Genomic DNA, 7,907 nt, shown 5'->3' with positions numbered 1-7,907 from the left:
TAGCTGCTGTGCATCTTCTTAATGTGTGAGACCCCTGAGAGGACTGCTGGTTTCAGTCCTTCAACAATAGCCTTGGAAGATTGATGATTTCTGGGGGCTAGAGCTCTTTATTGGCTGCTGAGCAGAAGACAAAAAAAAAAAAAAAGGAAGACAAGATCTCTGCCAGTAAACAGTTTGCTGATTCCTCTATGTGGCTGGCTTTTGATAAGTTGCACATTTGCACAGCTCCAGACACCATCTCTGTATTTATGTGACCCTTATGCTAATCCCTGAGTGATGGATAGTATGAATTATTGTCCCCCTTTTACCACTTCTGGGATCCAGGAGTGCAGGGACTTGCTGGTCTCACAGGCCAGGAGTACAGAACCTGGGAGAAAAATCAATGTCCCCCGACCTTGCTGCAGTTACCCTTCCAGTCACACAGGCTGGGACACTGTGAGACCTCTGTGAGCAGCTTGGTAAGTCTTAGGAGGCACTGCTTGCTGCTGTAATTAAGGTGTGGATAATAGGTTTCCTTTCCTCTGGGAAAGAGGAAGAAACAAAGCAAAACAAACAGAAACCCTCTGAGATGCTTCTGCTTTGTGTATTGACTTGAGGGTTTCTGTTTTGTTTGACTTTCTGGAAATCCCAGGAATGAGATTTGCCTTTTTTCTACCCTTGATTAGAATTATTGAATCTCTTCTGTTTAGTTCTTCGGAATACAATCCTCTTCGATTTACAGTGAGCAGAAATCCATCTTTCCACGTCTACTTCCCCATCATTTCCTTCTCCAAACAATCCTGGACATTGGGGCAGATAAGTCATGGGTTGTATATGCTCAGATGTCAGGACAGCGCTCATCCTTGGAGTAACAATGGAGCATTTGTCCATGTTTGATTTCTTCCTTTCCTTTTACATCTTCCCCTCTCCATGCTCATTTCCTCATATTTTCCTTCTTTGCCATGTCTAAATATACCCTCTAATTTCATGAAGCATTTAAAAGCAAAATTGGATATTCATTCATTCAGTAGTAATGACTGCAGGCCTGCTGTGTGCCAGGCAAACTTTGCTATTGGTATCAGCTTTCTATAGCTACTTCAGAAGTTACCACAAACTTAGTGGCTTAAACAAACACACTTGTTATTTCTCACTTCCTGTAGATCAGTGATCTGGGCTTAGCTCTATCCTCTGCTCAGAGTCTCATCTAGCTGAAATCTAGGTGTCCCCTGGGACTTCAGTCTCATCTGATGCTTGCTGTGCTCTTCCAAGCTTACTGGTTGATGACAGAACTCATTTTTTTGTGGTTGTATGGCTGAAGTCTGCTTTGTTAGCTGTTAGCTGGGGATCACTTTCAGCCCCCAGAGGCCAATCTCAAATCCTTGCCACATTGTCTCCTTTTCTTACCAGATGGAAGCTGACCTCTTAGACACTAGACAAGCAACTGCTGCTGCTTCTCATCTCTCTGACATCATATAAGGACTCACTTGATTGAAGGTCAGTCTACCTGGGATGATCTCCCTTTTGATTAACTACTGATTAGGGATTTTTATTGTCTCTACAAAGTGTCTTCCTCATTCCCATATGTGTAACCTTATGAGAGTGATGGCCCATCATAGTCTTAAGACCTGCCTAGATTCATGGGAAGGGATTATACAGGCCTTGTATCCCAGAGAACAAGAATCTTGGGGGCCATTTAGGACCCTGCCTAGTAAGCTACATAGTAGATACATCTGTAACTAACACATGCTTGATCCCTGCCCCCATGACATGTATGTTTAGTGGGAGAGTCAGACAACAATAAACAGATATTTGAAATTTGTGATACATTCTGTGAGAGGAATCAACAGATTGATATGAAAAAATGCTATGCACAGGTGACATGGTTTATTTTTATTGAAGTGTTTAGAATTTATTGAAGCTTTACACTGTTGTGTTAGTTTCTGCTGTACAAGGAAGTGAATCAGCCGTATGTATACACATATCCCCTTCCTCTTGGACCTCCCTATCATTCCGTGGGCCCCCTTATCCCATCCATCTAGGTCATCACAGAGCACCAAACTGAGCTCCTTGTGCTCTACGCAGCTTCCCACTTGCTATCCATTTTACACATGGTAGTGTATATATGCCAATCTGAATCTCCCAATTCATCCCACCCTCCCCTACTTGCCCCCCATGTTCTCCACTCATCCATTCTCTACATCTGCATCACTCTTTCTTCCCTGCAAATAGGTTCATTCTTCCAGATTCCACATACATGCGTTAACATACAATATTTGTTTTTCTCCTTCTGACTTACATCACTCTGCATAACAGACCCTAGCTCCATCCACATCTCTCTACAAATGACCTAATTTCATTCCTTCTTATGGCTGAGTGATACTCCATTATACATACGTGCTGCATCTTTATCATTCACCTGTTGATGGACACTTACGTTGTTTCCATGCCCTGGCTATTGTAAATAGTGTAGAACAACATTTATCCTGAGTAGTGTGGGGGATAGAAAGGAATAGTCACCTAAGGTCTGGAGAAAGCATTCCACGCAGACCCACCAACTGGTTCAAAGGCATGGAGGTCAAAAAGACTTGTGCTTCTGTTTTTGATGAACAGAGATGAGACTGGTGTGATGGAAGCAGAAGGAAGGAGAAAATGAAGTCTGAGAGGTAAGCAGGGGCCAGATGAAGCAGAGACTCAGAAATCATGGTAAGATGTTTTGGAGATGAGTAGCTAAAAGTAATTTTATTCAGGGGAGAAAAATGATCTGATTTGTTTTAAGATCTGTGATATTGTGATACATAATAAAAAATATGTATTTAGTCTTCATCCCATTTTGGGAGGTACAGAGATCCTAAGGAGAAGGCAATGGTACCCCACTCTAGTACTCTTGCCTGGAAAATCCCATGGATGGAGGAGCCTGGAAGGCTGCAGTCCATGGGGTCGCTAAGAGTCAGACACGACTGAGCGACTTCACTTTCACTTTTCACTTTCATGCTTTGAAGAAGGAAATGGCAACCCACTCCAGTGTTCTTGCATGGAGAATCCTAGGAATGGGGGAGCCTGTCTATGGGATCGCACAGAGTCGGACACTGAAGTGACTTAGCAGCAGCAGCAGCAGAACTCCTAAAACCATTGGAATTTACTAAGGGGTGAGAGAGATCAAGCTATCTTTTCTTATGTTAGTGAGAAGACATTTGGACTGAACCTAAGGGTGATGACTAGTCCTCACTGAAACCAACCAAATGATTAGAGAGTTGGAACTTTCAGTCCCTCCCAGACCTCTGGGGAATGGAAAGGAGTTCAACTGGAGTTGGAGATGGAGTTCAGTTACTAATAGCCAATGATTTAATCAACTGTGTCTATGAAATGAAGCGTCCATAAAAACCCAAAAGGACCGGGTTTAGAGAGCTTATAATTTGCAGGAGACATTGGCATTTTGGGGTGAGTGTCCCCTGGAGAGGGCTTGGAAACTGTGCTCCGTCCCACATACTTTGCCTTAGGCATCTCCTCCATCTGGCTGTTCCTGAGTTATATCCTTTTATAATAAATAAGTGATCTAGTAAGTAACATGCTTCTCAGAGTTCTGTGAGCTGCTTTAGAAAATTAATCAACCCAAGGAGGAAGTCATGGGAACTGCCAGTCTGTATAACCATTTGACCAGAAGGTGAGGGAACAACCTGAACTACTGATTGACCTCTCGGGGTGGGGAGTCAGTCTTGTAAGAGTGAGTCCTTAACCTGTGGGATCTGACACTGTATTCAGGTAGATAGTGTCAGAATTGAGTTGAATTGTAGTATATTCAGCTGGTGTTGGAGAACTGATTGGTGGTATGGTGGTGGAAGCCCCCTACACACTGGAACTGGGTGCAGGATTAGAAGATCACTTTGTGTAGAAATTGGATCTTAGAAGTTTAGGAGAGGAAGTGGGAGACCAGAGTGGGAACTGCTAAGAGAAACCAGTAAAAAGGCGATGGAGGGCTGCACCGGAGTGGTGGTTGTGAAGATAGGAAAAAGGAAATAGAGTTGAGACATATTTTGGAGACATTAGGAAGGACGGGAATTGCTGATGGATGGAATGTGGCACCTAGCAGGGGCATTTCCATTTTAAAAGGTTAATCACTTTGCTTAAGGTCACACAGTTAATAAGCATCTACAGGCAGTTTGTGGATGCAGCTAGTTAGCTCCAAATCTGCTATTATCTCTCCATCCCTTTAATTCTTTAGAGAAAGAACAATGCGAACCAGGCAGGTGATATCATTAACTGACACTGTGGAAAATATGCTACAAACCTGCTTATTTTTTCTTCTCAAAAATGCAGTTAAAAGCAGTAGGAAGTTGCTCAGTGAAGTTGATTCCAGACACACAGCAGAGAGTAGTAGCTTGCAATGAACAGCAGCTTGAAGCAAGACCTTTGTTCCCTGAAGGGAAGGGCGGTGAGAGCACCAAGTCCTAACCACTAAACCATGAGGGCCTGTGGCTAGAATCTGGGACCCAGTTCTTTTCTGCCTTGAAAAAAAAAAATTCTGACAAGGAGATGGAAAGTAGAGGAAAGTAAGGTGTCCATGTGGGCAGACTCATGGGTGAGTTGGAGAGACATTTATGTCTTTGGGGAAGCTTGAATCATTCATAAGCTGGCAGTCTTCCAGGTCTTTGCTTTCCTCTGGCCAGTTGTTTTGCTTTGACCCCATGGCTGATTTGTTTCAAGACCATTCCTACGTGTGTGTGCATCCTTCAGCAAAGATGGATTTCAGTTCAAGGGCCTTTGGGGGAGTTAGGACATTTTATTATGGCCTAGCATCCCCTCCCTTTTTGACCTCTAAGAAGCGTTTCTATGCATGTGCAGTGAAGGTCTTCCTGGCCCCAAAGATGGGAAATATGTGACCTCTTGATCTTTTACACAAACAACTTTATCCCCTCTCTGCCCTTGCCATTAGTGTCATCGCCAAGTGTCCACAGGAGACAAAGTCCAGATATTTACCCTGTTTCTGTTGTTATTTCCATCTCAAAGTATAAACAAGAGACTAGCTATAAATGTCTAATAACCTAGAACCTATCTATCCCGTGCCTCAAGAAATATAAACAGGAGGCCACTTTTAAATGCTTAGCCTGGAAGCCACATTTCTCCTGCCTCAAAGTCAGTACATCCATATCTTTATTGCAAACCAGGGGAACATGATCCTGGAAGTCAGTCAGTCAGAGTAGAATTGTTGAATTTTTATATTTTTCTTTTTACCACAAGGAGATAATCTTTTCCTGGAAGATTTCCAAAGGAACCCATCACAGGGTTTCTGGATACTGAATGGTGATTGTCATGCTGCAAAAACACCTTTGTATAATGAGCAAAGGAAGAAAGCAAGGAGGGGATGATTGCTCTGGATTTGGGTGATTTATGATTACAATTTTTAAATTTGTGAGTCAGGTTTGAGGACTATGATGATCTACAGAGTCAGTCGAATTATCATCAAAACAAGCTCTCTGTCACCGCCCGCCCTCCTTGTCACTCTGTCCAGAGGAAGACAAAAACATTTGCATAAGCACCAGACTAAATGATTTGCTGTCTATTAATCTACCTGCTAGAGATAATAGTTTCATTTTTTAAATGGCTGTAAATTGTATTAACAGACAGAGCTGGTAAGAAATTAAGGAGCTTATAATGTTGGACCCAAATCAACAAACTTAAATGACTACCTGTACCACAGTTTACATCTCAGGAGCTCTTCTTGGTCTTTGATGGAGAACAATGAGATGCACCTCAAAAAATGAGGTACACAAAGAACTGCTCTTTTGGGGTAAGGGCATATTTGGTCAATATAAACCAAAAGAGAAGGATTTTGGTAAGCACCATGGGGTGCTGGGGTTTCCCAGGTGAAGCAGTGGTAAAGAACCTGCCTCCCAATTAGAAGATGCAAGAGATGGAGGTTTGATCCCTGCGTGGGAAAGATCCCCTGGAGAAGGAAATGGCAACCCACTCTAGTATTCTTGCCTGGGAAATTTCATAGACAAAGGAGCCTGGTGGGCTACAGATCCATGGAGTCACAAAGAGTCAGACATGACTGAGCAACTGAGTATGCACATATGGGGGTATTATCAAAGGGGTGAACATAGGGACACTGGAAAAGGCACATCAGCAACGTACATTTGCTTGTGGCTCTGCAGACTGCTATCTGGGGCTTGTGCTTCCCTGAGACGGCTAGTGTCAGTTGAAGGTCCCTTCAGACCACTTAACCAGATATAATGGGTACCAAGGCAGCGATACTGTGAAGTAGTTTAGCTAAACTCTCAACAGCTTGCTACTACCGCCATTACTACCTTTATTAGTACTGCAATTCATTGTCATATGTTAATATAAGAGGTAACAGTGATTGAAGGCTAATCATGGTCTAGGTATTATGCTAATTGTTTTACACCAATTAACTCATTTAATTCTTTACAACAATCTTGTCTTGCAGACACTAGGATAATCTCTTTTAAAGGAAATAGAGGCTTAGAAAGATTAAGGAAATTTCCTTAAGATTCTTAGACAGTGAATGGAGAATCTAGTATTAAAATACAAGGTATTTCACTCTGGCTTTAGTGTTTTTAAATATAAATATAAAATAAGTGCCCTATCTTAGTAACTGTGTTCTAGTCCATTTCTTTTCTCCCTTCTTCCCATTCTTTCATGGATAATACACTGTATCTTAGAGAAGTGAAATGACTTGCCCAAGGTCATTTACTTGTGTACATTTTTAATGAGAAATCCAAGAGAGATTTAGTTGCTTAGGAAGAGTTTTTGAATGTCACTAGCAGTGTTCTCAGTTGGAAAATGAAAGCCCCTGGCAGAAGAAAGAGTTTCTGGACACCTGAGAATGATGACACTTGAGAAGGACTGCAGCTATGTTTGTTTATGAGAATACCTTAGTCTTGATGTGCAGAAGTCCTGGTTCAGTTGAACAAATTATTCTAATGAATTCTAAGGGGAAAAAAGGTTAAACAAAGCAGTGATTTAAAATCAATAGAGTGCTCGCTTCGGCAGCACATATACTAAAAATTGGAACGATACAGAGAAGATTAGCATGGCCCCTGCGCAAGGATGACACGCAAATTCGTGAAGCGTTCCATATTTTTAAGAATTGAATCGCCACTCCATGTCTGACGCAGGGTGCAGCATGCTTGGGGCTGGTGCATGGGGATGAACCAGAGAGATGTTGTGGGGAGGGAGGTGGGAGGGGGGTTCATGTTTGGGAACACATGTAAGAATTAAAGATTTTAAAATTTAAAAAATGAAAAACTAAACCTGAAAAAAAAATAAAAAAAAATAGAAAAAAAATACTGAACAATAAAAAAAATAAAATAAAATCAATAGAAAATGATTTTTTAAGTTGCCTAGTTGCACTTAGAAGTTTCTCATTCTATAACATTTTAAAATATAATTATGATAAAGTCTCCCATCCTAGGGAATATCACCCTAGACATTAATTTATAAATGACCCACATTTTCAAATTCCACCATGTTGGTTTTTCCATAAAGCTTATTTTTATTATTTTTTGTTAAAATTTTAAAAACAATTTCTATTTATTTGTTTATTTTTGGCTGTGCTGGGTCTTTGCTGCTGCTTGGGCTTTTCTCTAGTTTCAGTGAGCACGGGCTACTCTTCATTGTGGTGTAGGGGCTACTCATTGTGGTGGCTTCTGTTGTTGTGGGGCACAGGCTCTAGGGTGTGCAGGCTTCAGTGGTTGTGGTTCCCAGGATCTAGAGCACAAGTTCAGTGGTTGAGGTGCTCAAGCTTAGTCGCTCCATGGGCATGTGGGATCTTACCTGGCTGGGGATTGAACCCACATCTCCTGCACTGGCAGGTGGATTCTTTACCACTGAGCCACCACAGAAGCCCAGAAGTTATTATTCCTTTAATCTCTTCTCATTGCTTCTAAACCAGCGTTAGCAGTTGTATT

At 41.8% G+C, this 7,907-nt stretch overlaps 1 non-coding gene across 1 annotated transcript; it reads left to right on the top strand.

Annotated features, from left to right (window-relative positions):
• The first annotated feature begins 6,974 nt into the window (after positions 1–6,974).
• On the top strand, positions 6,975–7,082 carry LOC138429803 (U6 spliceosomal RNA). Its single transcript, XR_011252893.1, has one exon. It is a non-coding gene; the product is annotated as a U6 spliceosomal RNA (small nuclear RNA).
• The last annotated feature ends 825 nt before the right edge of the window (positions 7,083–7,907 follow it).

This window comes from Ovis canadensis, chromosome 24 (genome assembly GCF_042477335.2).
Source record: "Ovis canadensis isolate MfBH-ARS-UI-01 breed Bighorn chromosome 24, ARS-UI_OviCan_v2, whole genome shotgun sequence".
In the NCBI taxonomy this organism is placed as follows: Eukaryota; Metazoa; Chordata; class Mammalia; order Artiodactyla; family Bovidae; genus Ovis; species Ovis canadensis.
This window is presented reverse-complemented; position numbering and strand designations above follow the sequence as displayed.